The sequence below is a fragment of the Nicotiana attenuata genome, chromosome 2 (genome assembly GCF_001879085.1).
Source record: "Nicotiana attenuata strain UT chromosome 2, NIATTr2, whole genome shotgun sequence".
Taxonomy (NCBI): domain Eukaryota; kingdom Viridiplantae; phylum Streptophyta; class Magnoliopsida; order Solanales; family Solanaceae; genus Nicotiana; species Nicotiana attenuata.
In genome coordinates this window covers 30,657,059-30,671,426 of record NC_031990.1, presented here as the reverse complement: position 1 = coordinate 30,671,426, position 14,368 = coordinate 30,657,059, and positions in this window count along the sequence as shown.

Genomic DNA, 14,368 nt, shown 5'->3' with positions numbered 1-14,368 from the left:
AAAGAAGAGAGGGTAGGGTATTTATAGTTTTGAAAATGAGTGAAGAATAAGGTAACAAGTAAAGTTTCAACTCAGACATGGAAATAACCACAATCAGAATCAATTAACACCAGTACTTCCCTTTAATCAAGAGATTACTGCTCAAACGGATACTAACGGGGCTAATTAAGGAAAGAAATCAATTTTATACAAATTGATTCTTACCATATAAGGGGCAGTAAAAGTATGAAGGTAAATATTTGAGTCTAAGTACAAAATACACTTAATTTTGGGGAAAGGATTCAAGGTAAAAATATCACAATAATGAAAGGAATGGAATCAATCAATTTAGACAAAAGCGAGTAAATTAGGGTTTATAAGGGAATCCATTGCAATCAGTCGTAACATTGAGGAAATCAAGATCAATCAAGAAAGAATCATGACTCTGCCTTTCACCATATAAATAGCAAGGGATGGACAGGCATACTAGACATGCAGGGTCAAACATATTATCAAAGAGGAGCAAATTAAACATACATCAGTAGTGGTAGTAAGTTAGGATTGAGTAGTAAAGAAACCTACTCGAAGCATAGTAGGCAACAAGGTCAAGTAGTCATGGATCATACGTAGAGCCAAAGTGCAGAAATTAGTCTTAACACGTAAAGAAAGTCGGAAACAAATAAAGAACTCATAGTAATAAGTGAGGAAAACCTTTTTAAGAAATTAGGGTTTATGCCATAGTCGAGTTAAAAATGGTAAGAACTCCGAACCAGGTAAGTCAAGCAATAAAATGATTCAAACATAAAGGACTCAATCAAAACAGACATTCATACAAACAAATAAAAGACAGCTTCAGAACTCGGTTAAAATCCAAAAGTACCTAGGGTTTTAACACGATGAACCAGATAGAAGAAAAACATAAGCACATCGCTTAAACATACTAAAACAACACTGAAAATCGGAGAAGAGGTATTTAAGAAGTGTTTAAGAAACCCTAATTTGAAAATAAAGAGTCACTTTGAAAGGAAATCGAAAAATCTTTTGGAAAACATCAAGAAGTTCATAACGTGCACAGATCTAAGACAGATCTGAAAGAAAATCGAAAAGCTCTTAAAGCTAGGGTTTCAAAGAACCCAGAGAAAGTGAGAAAGACTTTGAAAAGTTACTGATCTAGCCGGAAAAGTCAAGGATCTGACTTGAACAGCCATGGATGGCCAGAAAAAGATCATAGATCGAAGTTGAGCAGGGATTGGACCAGATCCCTTCGAGATCTGTCCATGGAACCACGAAAATAGGTAACCAGTAGACATAGGAGACGAGTACACGCCTCCAATCACCATGGGAGTCCATGAATTAGGTGGGGATTGAAGGGAATTAGGATAGATTTGGGTGGCGGCTGCTAAGGTTTAGGCGGTGTTGCAGAGAGTGTTTGAGAGGAAGGGGATTCTAAGGTTGCAGATTGTAACAAATGTTAGGGTTTTGGGGTCGTTTGGGACTAATTAAGGTAAGGGGCGATGGTGGCAGTTGATCTGAATGATCAATGGCCTAGATTAAAAGAGTAGGTGGGGAATCTGGGTTCGGGTTGGTTTTAAAAGGGTTTAGGGGTCGGGTTAAATTAGAAATGGGCTGGGGAATTGGGTTTGATTTGGGGTTAAATTGAAAGCCATTTATGCTAAAATTTAAATAGCCACTTTTTCCCCTTTTAATTTATACAAAATAGTAAATGGCTTCAGAGAATAAATTTTGAAAATACTAAAATGCTTTATAAAACCTAATTAACAATTTAAAAATACCAGACTAAATTTTATGAATATAAGACACAATTAAACCTTAAAAATGGCTAATATTGCAATTGTGTGCAATTTAGCTTTAAAAAAATACTAAATGAATTTGTAAAAATATGTAAAAAATTATTTTAGCCATATTTGGCATAAATATGAAAATCTAATAGATGAATTACCCAAATAAGAATTTTGGACATAATTATTGGGATTTATGGATGAAATAAAAGGGAAATAGATCAATTTAAAACCTTAAAAATTATGGAAAAATAATAAAATACTTGGACATGCTTATATATGTATATATATGCTATTTTGAAAGTATTTTGCATATTGAAAATATATAGGGAAAAATTGGGTGTTAAAAACCATGATGGGCGACAACTAGAGCGCGGTACCACTCCTCCCAAGTCTCGAGGCCTCTCGGCCTCCCTGTCCTCTCACGGCCCCGCATACCCTTCAACCTTCGCACGATCTCTACCACCTGCTGATACAGAGTATCCATCTCCAACTCTTGAGCCATGCTCAATCTAATACCATAGTGAAGCCCCTCGATGAATCTGCGGATTTGCTCTCTAATTGTAGAAACCAAGGTCGGTCCATGTCGGGACAACTCACTGAATCTGATAGCATACTCTGACACTATTATAGAGCCCTAATGCAGCTGCTCAAACTATATACACCGTGCATCCACGAACGGTCTGGGAAACAAAATCTCTCAAAACATCTCTAAAAACTGAGCCCAAGTGAGTAGGGCTGCATGAGCTGGCCTACCCTCCTTGTAAGCCCGCCACCACTGATAAGCTACTCCTAACAGCTGGAATGTAATAAAAAAAACTCCGCTCACCTCCATAATACCCATGGTACGGAGAATACTGTGGCACTTCTCCATAAAACCCTACGCATCCTCGGTAGTTGCATCACTGAAAGTAGGAGGAACATACTTCATGAACCTCTCAAGTCTCCTCTACTCCTACTCAGATGATGCTGGCCTGACCTTAACCTAAACGTGAATAACTGGTTGTGCTAGCATGACACTCAAGACATGATGAATGTAGGACCGCTGCACTAGAGTACGGGTCGCGGGAGTCTGAGCTCCTCCCTCAGCCTGAGATGTAACTGGTGCAAGGGGAATCAATTTCGCCAGAGCTAGAGAGCCGAATATGCTCAAGAACTATACTAGGGTCTCCTAAAGTCCAAGGGCGGTAACAGGCACCCTACCTCGGGTGCCTGTTCCCCAACCGAAGCTACTGGTGGCTCCTCAGTCGATGCTCGGACAGGTGCTCTAGATGCAACACGTGCTCCTCCCCGGCCTCTGCTCCGGCCCCGGCTCAGCCTCATGCGGTTCTAGCAGGAGGCACATGTGTCTGATCATCGGATCAACAGTACGTGTCCACATTATTTGTGAGAGAAAAGAAGACAAAGATTCAGATTTCGGAGTCAACCAATTTGCACGATAAGGAATCAAAGGAGTGGAATTTCCTAACATTTTCGTAGCCTCTCGAAGATAAGTATCAAACATCTTCGTACCAATCCACAAGACTCTACTAAACTTGCTTATGACTAGTAACACCTATGATCCTAGAGCTCTGATACCAATTTATCACGACCCCGAACTCCCACCTTAGGATTTCGTGATGGCACCTAGTTTGTAAGATTAGGTAAGCCTAACCTATATTGAAAGATAGCAGAAACATTAACTTAAACATCAAATTAAATTGTTAAACTATCATAATGAACCCCAGTAGATACAATTGACAAATAACTCCCAAAAATCTGATGGAACTAAGTCATAAGCTCTACAACGAGTGCGCTAAAATCCTCGAAAAATAATATTGTGTTGAACAGGAAATAAATAGTAGAATATCTAAAAAGCAGAAGGTGACTTCGAGGCCTGCGAATGACGAGCAGGCGTACCTTGAAGTCTCCAAAAATAGCTAATCCATCATTGGCATCCTGCACGGGTAGATGTACCTGGATCTATACAAAAATGTTTATAAGCGTAGTGTGAGTACACCACAATAGTACCCAGTAAGTATCAAACTTAACCTCGGTAGAGTAGTGACCAGATCAGGTCAAGATACCTACTAGGATAAAAAAAACTCAACAAAATATATCATAGTGTAATAATGGAAAGCGAGGGAGTAAATGACCATAAGTCGTTCAATAATGTAAGCTAACAACAGAAATTTAAGCGGTAAAGGCAACAAGTAGTAAATGCATGATGAAACAACAAGTAGTCAAACACGGACAATTATAAGTAAGAAAATGAAGAAAACAACAAGAACTGTTCAACCAACAAGCCTCTTTTACCATGGAATGTACAACAAGAATCACAACCGAAGTTCCACGCCTCATATTCACATTGCACAATTACAATCACAATCTTTTCTTATATTAGCGCGTGATCCTTGAATTTATTTTTGAAAATATATTCTCGAAATAAATACACATTTTTGTCCCCCTTATCTCACCGCGTGGCTTCAAGTAATTCCCTTACTAGCAACACGTGTATAAATTCCCACCTTATCTTACCGTATGCGTATCAACCCCTATCCTTATTCCACCGCATGCATATCAATATCAAAACACAACAATCAACTCTCACCACATGTGCACATATGCCACAACACTTGCGAAAATCAACAATATTAATGTTACCACAACATAGAGCACATGGCTCAATCACAATGTATACAAGAATCTCAATAACATCAAAATGAATGAGGAATACTCAACAATTAATAACTTCAACCTCAACGTGATAATGTCATTCCACAACATCAACATCAATAACCTAACAAGAAGATATTCAATGAAATAACAAATTCAAGTAAGAGTAATTTAACAATATTGCAAACTCAAGGTCACATTTGCGATATTTGCAGCTGAGTTTGCGTTTGCGAACCTTAGCAATTGCGGGACAGGGATCACAATTGCGAATCCTGACAACCTCTTTAGATGTTGCAATTGCGACAAAGGCTTCGCAATTGCAGAGCTGCCATATTCGCAAAAGCAACAAAATGGTCGCAAATGCAACGCAACCCAAACCTACACTGACTTCGCAAATGCAAAGGGGGGGCCGCATTTGCGACATCTGACCTCCTCTGCCCACTTCGTAATTGCGAGGTTAGTGCTCGCAATTGTGACATCAGAGCACCAGCACACTAGCAATCCTGTTTTCAGTCCAAACCATTCCGAAATGCGTCTGAAACTCATCCAAGCGTTTGGGGCTCAGAACCAAACATCTACACAAGTCTAAAAATATCATACGAACTCGCTCGCACAATCAAAACATAAAACTAACACCCAGAACTACGTATCAGACATCAAAATGCATGAATTTTAGGAACCTCTAAAATTTAAATAAATCGTGTGAAGCCTATCAAATCAACTTCAAATGACACCAATTTTTGCAAACAAGTTCTAAATAGCATAATGTACCTAATCCAAGCCCAAACTCAAATTCCAAACATGATAAGCAAAAGTCAACCTACGGTCAAACTTTTGAGAATTCTTCTAAACCTCAAATCACCAACTTTCAGCAAAACAACACAAATCAACCTACGGACCTTGAAATTCGATTTCGGCATACGCCCAAATCCAAAATTACTATACGAGCCTATCAGAGCCATCGAAACACCGTTCCAAGTTCCTTTTCACAAAAGTCAAGCTTTGGTTAACATTTCTATCTTAGGCTTCTAAGCCAAGCATCAAAGAGTCCAAATCAACCCAAAACCTTCCCGGGATGAAATTAATCAACCCCGTAAGTCACAAAACCATGAATACATATGTGTGAAGCATCAAAAGAGAAAATGGGTGCAATTACACAAAACGATCGGTCGGGTCATTACAATTATCTTCTATAAGGACTATCATTGTTCTTTATGTTGTTTTTGCCAGAAGAAATAGCAAGCAAAAATAATTTTCTTGTTGTATAATAGAAATAAAAACGAGCACCAAGATATGGTAATCAATAAGAATAAAAAATAGCACACAAAAATAATATTCACGCTATATAGACGTTTATACTATTTAAAAATATGATAATTTAAGAAAATCTGAAAGATAGCCAAAATAGAGATACATCTCACTATTGTACAATGGCGTAAAACAAATTAAGCATAGAATAGCAACATAAATCACACGAGTGAAAATATATTAATCAAGTGGTGACTCAAGAATATAGTATATTAAAAGATTAAGTATCCAATAATAGAAATTTAAATCATATAAAATGGAAGTAATCAATATCTTGTGGCTTGCTACTCAAGATGCTAGAACTAACTTAGTTTCAATAGGAATGGTGTTGATACTCAATTTTTCCAAAATAATTTTAAAATGCATATATGTCTTCAAAATCATGCATTAGCATCAACTGGTATTTTTTCCATATTTCTACACCTTTTATTAATTCGCCCAGTATTTTACTTCTAATAAAATATTACAAAATTGCATCACAAATGAGTCCAAAACCATTTCTCGATTTGGTTTACTATTTATGGTCTTATTAAGTCCAAATTATTTCATAAATAGCCAAATTGGCATCTTTTGGCTATAATTGTAATGACTTTGCAATTATAGCCCATGCGTACGGTTCTTGCATTATTTTTACCAGAAATTAGTCTTTTGTATTTTTAAATAATAAATAACCATTTTTAAAATATTTCTATGCATAAAATTCATTTTTATAATTAGTAATTATTTCACAAATTATTTTAATTAATTTATTTGGGGTATTTAACAAGTGGCCTTATTTAGTTGCACTTCTAGCCTAATTAACCAGCCCAAATAACCTTATAAATAAGCCCAGTAAACCCAAGCCCAAACCCCTTACCTACCCGACCCAAGTCTTGTGGAATCCTGGCCGTTGATCATTTTGATCAATGGCCCAGATTATTCCTACCATAATTAAACCTAAAGAAACCCCCCCTCCCAAACCTCTCATTCTCTCTTCTCAGCATGCTGTCATCCCTTCCCCTTCTCTCTCAGATACTCTCTACTCCTAACCCTAACTCTCACTCGTCGTCACTCATCCACCGCCGTCCATGGTGGTTTCTCACCACCCCCAGGCCTCTAATGGCCTCTCCTATGCTGGGTACCGCCGTCTCTAAGGTCCTCGAGGGACCAGGGTCAGTCCGCTTACACCTTTGGCCCTTTCTTGCCTGTTTCAGGCCATTCTAGTTCGATTTCGAGAAAGATCTTCCTATTTCGCCTTAAACCTACGGATTTCTAAGCCTATGTCGTCATCTCTGTGTTATTTTTTTTAAAAACCCTAATTTCGTCCTTTGAATTTCTCAGATCTGTACAAGATCTAAGATGGGTTGAACTTATTTCACATGATTTTTGTGAAAATCTTCTGATTTTCGAGTGGCTTTTCACTTTCCTAAACTAGGGTTTCCTCAAAATCTTTTTCCTCAAAACGTTTTCTAGTTTTAGATGTTTCATCTTCTATTCTTATGTGTTTTTGACCTATTATGTTGGGTTTGCCTCAACCCTAACTAGTTTATGCTAAAATCCCAAGTTTTTGACATTTTTGTTTGGATTCTGAGCTTGTCCGTGTTACTTGCTACATGATTTTATTCTATGCTTTGATTCGCATGGTTTCCCCTTCGTTTAATTTTAATGTCTTGTGATTTTACCCTAATGTGCCTCTATTAAATCAGTGTTGTTTTGAACTCTTGATTCACTGATTTGTTTCATTAAAAATTATATGTTGATCCTTGATTATTCCTTTATTTGCAACCTTATTTAGATTCTTGCCTTATTTGAATTAACTATGATACTTGCTGATTCTTACTAATTGTTTCCTTAATTGAACTCCTATTTATTTGCCCTTAATTGGCTACTCCGTACCTAAGTCTTACTTGATTTCTTTCCTTAAATATATGTCCTGCTCTTTACCGTTGATTAATTACCCCTTGATTAGGGGAGACTTTACTGATTTTATGTATGGCTGATTCTGTAAATTTCCCTAATTGCTACATAATTGATTCTTTACCTTATTCTGTTTAACTCTTGACTACTATATATACTCTACTCTATTCTCACTTCTACACACGAACACTAGTTCAAAAAAACTCTCTTACACTTAAAAGCTCTCTCTCTTTTCTTTTTTCTTACATGAAATTTTCACTGACCTAGCCGGCTGTAAGCCAAGGCTAGCTATTGCACCACATCTGCTCTATACTCTTTGTTTTTATCTCCTTAACTGGTACGTCCTGATTCAGTTTCAAAGTCCAAAACTCTATGTGTTTCATTGTTGTTCTAGTTCATTAGTTATGACTCCCAATCCGGTTTCATGTTTACCATCATGTTGTTCAATATGTAACTAGCATGTCTAAATTACACTACCTGATTACTGTTTCACCTAGCATGTCTGAATTGGGTTTCTGTTAAAACCTGTGATTAGTATGTCTAATTCTGCCTACTGCTTTATCCAGCATGTTTCAATCTACTTGTTAAGTATGCCCGCATGTTTGAACTAGGAATACTCATGATGTTTGCCTAAACTGTTCACTTAGGTTCTTGTTTAATCTACTTTGCTAAGTTGTCTAGTATCTCAAAATAACTTTGACTGTGTGCCAACTTGTCCAGTGTTAATATGTTTTTTTATCTGCATGGCTGTTTGTGATCTTTGCTCTATGTCTCTTCCATCCATTCTTATGACTAACTTCTTAATCCTATAAAACTCTTGAAAACTTCTGTGCATCCTGTTGTTTATGTGCTGCTACCATACACTACTATATATTCTATGTGTCCCCAATCCCCCACTATCCCTGTGTGAAATTTGTGTTGAATGGTGCTAAACCTGTTTGTCCTATAACCAATCAGGCTGCTTACTGATTTTTCAAACGTGTTTATCTGGTTCTCAAACTGTTTTACTACTAAATCAGTTCTTATTTTTCAGAAAAACCTCTTTACTTATATAGTCATTTTGGTACTGTTTTTCTTGTCAAAACTTTTCAAAACTATTTCAAGCACTCTCGCTCTACTCCTAAGTCCCTAGGTTCTGCCCCTCCAGTGTGTGTACTGACTTGGGATCCTCTTGAGATCTCTTTGAACTCTGGCACACTGGGGCTGGCTATTCCACACTGCACTTACTCAATCCTTATTGTGAAAAGTCTGGTGTGAGCACTGCCCGGAATCCTTGAGGTCCTTAGGGAACTCAAACACACCTAGACTTGAAATTGGCTATGAAATCCTTGGCATTCGAGACTACTGAAGCCCTGGCATTACCGGAATTTGCTTCGGGCCTACTTCAGGCTCCCTATAGTTTAATTCCTATTTTATTTATGTAATTTATTCGATCATTGGTCTGTAATAATTAATTGTAAACAGATATTGGGGTGGCTAGTAAAAAGGAGGGTAGTTATATGATATTGTCGGTAATCTTGGGTAGAAAACATGTTATAGGTTCTATATTCTGTTAATCTGCATTAGAAGCCATTTCTTAGGATTGATATGCTCAATTACATTCAAACCATGTCAAACCTGCATTAGATATCATGTTTTAGGGCTTCACGCTTATTACTTCGGCATGCTTTACATCACTATTCCATGATTCAATCTCGCGTAAATAATTCCACTTAGAAATCCTGCTACTAGGTTAATAATCTCGCCTTAATAAACTGTCATCCTTGTATGTATTAGATACCATGTTTTTAGGAACTTTGCTTGCATTTGTTTGAACCTGCTTATTTCGATTAAAATAGGTCAATGTACATGAAAAGGTATAAAAGCAACTTCCCGTATAGATATCATGTCTTTAAGCACGAATCAGTATAAATCACCTGTTATAATCTGTGTCACCTAGAACAACATGTTTATATGTTGAACAATTTCTAAAACTGTTAATCATCCCATGTAATTGTGATTGCATACAATCCCACGCCTAGGCAAGCCTTAGGTAACCAATCTCTATATGAAACAGGAAATTGTGTTCTGATTGTGTTAAACTGCTTAAGTTTTAGAGGACTTAAAATCAATAGGCAAATCGATTAGGACCCTGCCATTAAATGTTTTGTATATTCTGTGTATTAATGTTCACCTGGACATCCTGTCCTAGGATTCTTTCTAAAAAAAACTACCTGTATCTGTGTTCGAGACGTGCTGTTTATTTGTTGTGCATGTGCGGAGGTAAACATGAGCCTTTTAACTGCTTTTTGTCCCTATTTGCTGGTCCTACATGTTATTTGATTGTCGCCTAGATTTTTGCCCTTTTAAATACCTTAGGATCGTTTAGAACTGCCCATATTTAGAGGTCCCAACTCCTCCAGGACCACAAAGAAGGGACAGGTAACAGCCCACTTAGAGTTTGTTAAGTAAAACTCCCTTAATAACCACTAAGGGGTGGGATACTGGGTAGAAAAGGATATGATGACTTTTGCGCAAATGCAACATGTAGCCCCTCATTGAGGAGAGATTACCAGGCATTGCATAGATGTGATCCTATAGGAAAAACGACTTTGGACCCCCATTTTCCTTTTGCATATGTGTGCTTAGATTGCTTAACTATTAAAATCAATGTTCCTTTTACGTATGTGTGCTTAGACTGTTTATTTGCATCGGATTAATTCACAAAGTAAGTTTGGCCGAGACCCACCGTTGTGCACTTTGAGGGGTGCCTAACACCTTCCCCTTGAAGTAACTTCAAGCCCTTATCCAATCTCTGGTTGTATAATTAGTGTTGTAAATGACCCGTAATAGGTGCCCTAACGCACCTTAATTCGTTAGTGGCGACTCTTCAATTCCTTATATCCCTTTTCCCAAAAGGAAACGAGTTGTCCCAATAATGTCAAAAACCCTGACTAATCCGTAAGGAGAGGAAAAAGGGGGCGCGACAGCATAGCGACTCTGCTGGGGAGTTCTAGGCTTTTACCGTTACAAATCGCTTTGTGAATTTGTCTAAGTGTGCCTTATTTTGTTAATACCAGCACCCTTTCCCATTCCCCTTTAGGTGACTTTAGCTGTTTATTTTTCAAGTATTTATTTTCCCAATACGAAACTGACATGCTTCTTTGTTTTCTTCTGTAACCGCTTTCAATTATAATTGCTGTATTTATCGCTTTCATAACGTGCAAATACGTGACAACATGTTGTTAACTGCTTATTGCTACATAATCATGCTCAACATCATATTCCACTCGTGCCTAAACAAATCCTATAGCTATGCTTGATGAGTGGTTGCGCTCTTCCAATTTATATTACCCGCTAAATTCGGAAAGGCTTATTTGCGGTAAAACTTATCGATCAGCGGTGCAATCGCTGGTTCCGTGCCATTTCCCCTCGAGTTGTCCGCTCGAAGGTACCGGTCTAAAACCCCATAGAAACCTTACTCTTGTTATATTGTGCATGCATCATGATCAAACCTAGCTGGGTTAATGTATCGTCCGCACAATAATCCTTTAAGACAAGCCTTATCCAAAAGTCCATCGGGATTTTCATAATCCCAACGGGCACAATCACATTCTGTGCATTAATTTGGAGAACTAAATGCCAATATGCTAATCATACGTGTATAAATAGTCTAATTCGGTGGGGGAAAGGGCCTAACCATTTTTATCTTGCAGAAAATGAGGCAGGAAGTCCCCAGATTCGGTATGGTCTTTAATATTCCACCAATGCTCCTAGACTGGTGGGAAGACTTTTCCTCCAGTGATAAGAAACACGTGAGGAAGCATCTAGGCAATTTACCTTTTGAATACTTGTATGAAAAATACGGTCACAGCAAATCATACCGTACCTATCATGATGAGTTTGCCATCACATCTCTGGGTCACATTCACCGCAGGGTGTTTGTATTTATTGTATGCCTTTTGGATTTGATAGTGTTCCCGACAAAAAGGGAAAGGATTCATACCAGACTAGCCATGGTCGCCAGGACCTTAATGGAAGGGATCGACGGATAAACCTTCACCATTGTCCATATGATTTTGGCTGACATTTACCGAGCTTTGCAGTGTTGTCAAAGAGGAGTTAAAGATTTTGAGGGTCGCAACCTACTGCTGCAGTTATGGCTCCTAGAACACCTTCAAAAGGGCCAATATCACCAAGAACTTCCGCGAAGGGCTTGGAATGACCACATTGCTTTCCATCACCCCAAGCGGAAGACCTACATTCCAGACAGATTTGCTCAGCGGGAAATTACAAAAGAGTAGGTGGAATTCTTTGATAAACTGACCGAGGAACAGGTGCAATGGATGTTCAAATGGTTCCCGACGGACGAGTTTATCATCAGGTCCAGGGATGCACCACACCTNACACCTAGTGCTGATCGGGTTGAGAGGTATATATCCTTATGTTCCTCTCCGAGTCATGAGAGAGGCAGGCAGGAAACAGGTTGTACCAAGAGTTGCCAAGATGGGTCACTTTAGAGCGGATTTCCAAGACGATGACATCCTCTACAAGTGCCAAGCTCAACACATGTGGCACTGCAAAATCATAATGAAGAAAAATACTATTGAGCCAGAGAGGTACCATGTAAGATGCGCGCCTCTCTACCCGGCATGGTTGGAGGACGACTTATATGGGGCAGTGAGGCCAGGGATCAGTCAAGGCAATAGAATCATAGATGAAGATGCTGAGGCTCAGATCAAGTACAACCAACTACGCAAAAGGGTCCACGATTCCGAGAACAAGCACCGGGAAATACATGAGACCAACAAGAGGTTGATCGAGGAGTGGAAAGAGATGGTTATCCTTTCCAACAGGAAGCTAGAATACTTGGAGCGAGGCATAATGGAGTTAGTGGGAAAAGTCATCAAAAGGATCTAGGATTGCTAGAACGCTGAGGGAAATGAAGGAGGACACTTGGCCAGAGCGTACCTGATGAGTGGTGATTTTACCACTCATTCTAGTCTCTTTTCCTTAGCTTTTATGTCCTTTAACTATAATATGAGGTTGTTTATGGTGTGTATTGTTAGATTTTCAGGTAAATGATGCTACAAAGTGATTTGAATTGAATTGAAGTGGAATTGAGCAAAAGAGAGTGAAAACATGCAAAATCTTCCAGTGATTCCGCTTCTGCGGACTAATGGTCGCAGAAGCGACCCCGCTTCTGCGTGCAAATAAACGCTTCTGCGGTGGAGGCTTGATTTGGAAGATTCCGCTTCTGTGGAGGAAAAGACGTAGAATCGATCCCGCTTCTGCGGAGGAATACACGCTTCTATGGAAATGGCTGAGCATGGGAAAACCGCATCTGCGGTTTGAGTATCGCTTATGCGGTGTCGCATATGCAACTTTTGCACCGCATCTGTGAAGCAGTGTTGGACAAGGAATTTCGCTTCTGCATTAAGGAATCCGCATCTGCGTGAATTATTTCGCAGATGCGAAAGTCGGGCATCAGATTAAGCAAATTGTTCTTTTCACATTGTTTAAACCCCAAACCATTTTTATACTCGTCCAAGCAGACTTTTTAGAGATCTTTTGGCATATCTTTGGCTTATTTTTCAGTTCTTAGAGCTAGAGAGAACAAGTATTGAAGCTAGGGTTTTGCACACACACTTGGGTTTTGAAGATTGAAGCTTGTGGTTAAGATTTCTTACCCATTTATGTTTATTTCTTCATTTCCTTGCTTTGTATTGAATATTTAAGTGTGTAGTATTTATTTCGAACACTTGAATCTTGTTTATGGAAATACTCATATTTAAAGTGTGGATTAAATACCTTGTTGTGCTTATGTATTAAATGATTTTTGTTTTTTTATGAAGTGACTTATTGTTATTTTAATTATTCTTGTTCTTTAATGTTTCCAAAGGTATTAGCTAACCCTAGGACTCGCCCATTAACTCCATATTAATTTTGGAAAAGATAATTTTGGGTTGGGAAAGATTAATTAACAAGAACTTGAGGCGTTAACACTCATTTTATAGATTCTAGCTAGGGACAGGATTGAACTACTTGTAGCCATTCCGGGTGTGCTTAATCTTCTAATTGTTTTAGGGATAATTCAATTAGGAAGTCTTGTTAGTCTTCGGAAGAAGCTAATTAAGAATTATTACCAGTGGCTAATTAACATAAACTCGCTCATATTTGTAAAATCTATAAAATACATTGGATCGTTACTTGAGTGTAATTCCCGATGCAACCATACTTGTAGCCATTGATCATTTTACTTGCTTTCTAGGTTAGTTTACATTTCCGCATTTAGATATAAAACATTTTCAAAACCAAATTCTTATTGTTTGGCATTGCGCGATAAGCGATAGTTTCCTTACATTCCTAATCGCCTACACATTGTTCTCTGTGGGATTCGACCCCGACTCATAGTTGGGTAAATTATATTGCATGCGACCGTGTCTATTACTTTTTAGTAGTGGATTTGGACGTCATCAGTACCTGCTGCTGGGACTGCGCGAGCTGGGAAATTCGTTCGATGGAATAAAGAATATCGAATCTGGGGAAGGTCCTTCTGGGACCTAATAGGCTAGATCTACCTTTTTGCCTTCATAAATGTAATAAGGCCCAGTGCCACTAGTGGATTATCTTTATTATTCTAGTGTCGTTTTAGGATTTGTCCATTTTATATTAATGAAATGATGTATTTTGGCATCTAAGTTCTCCAAATCAACTTGTCGCTAGGCCTACCTCGGGCATAGCGAGGCTCC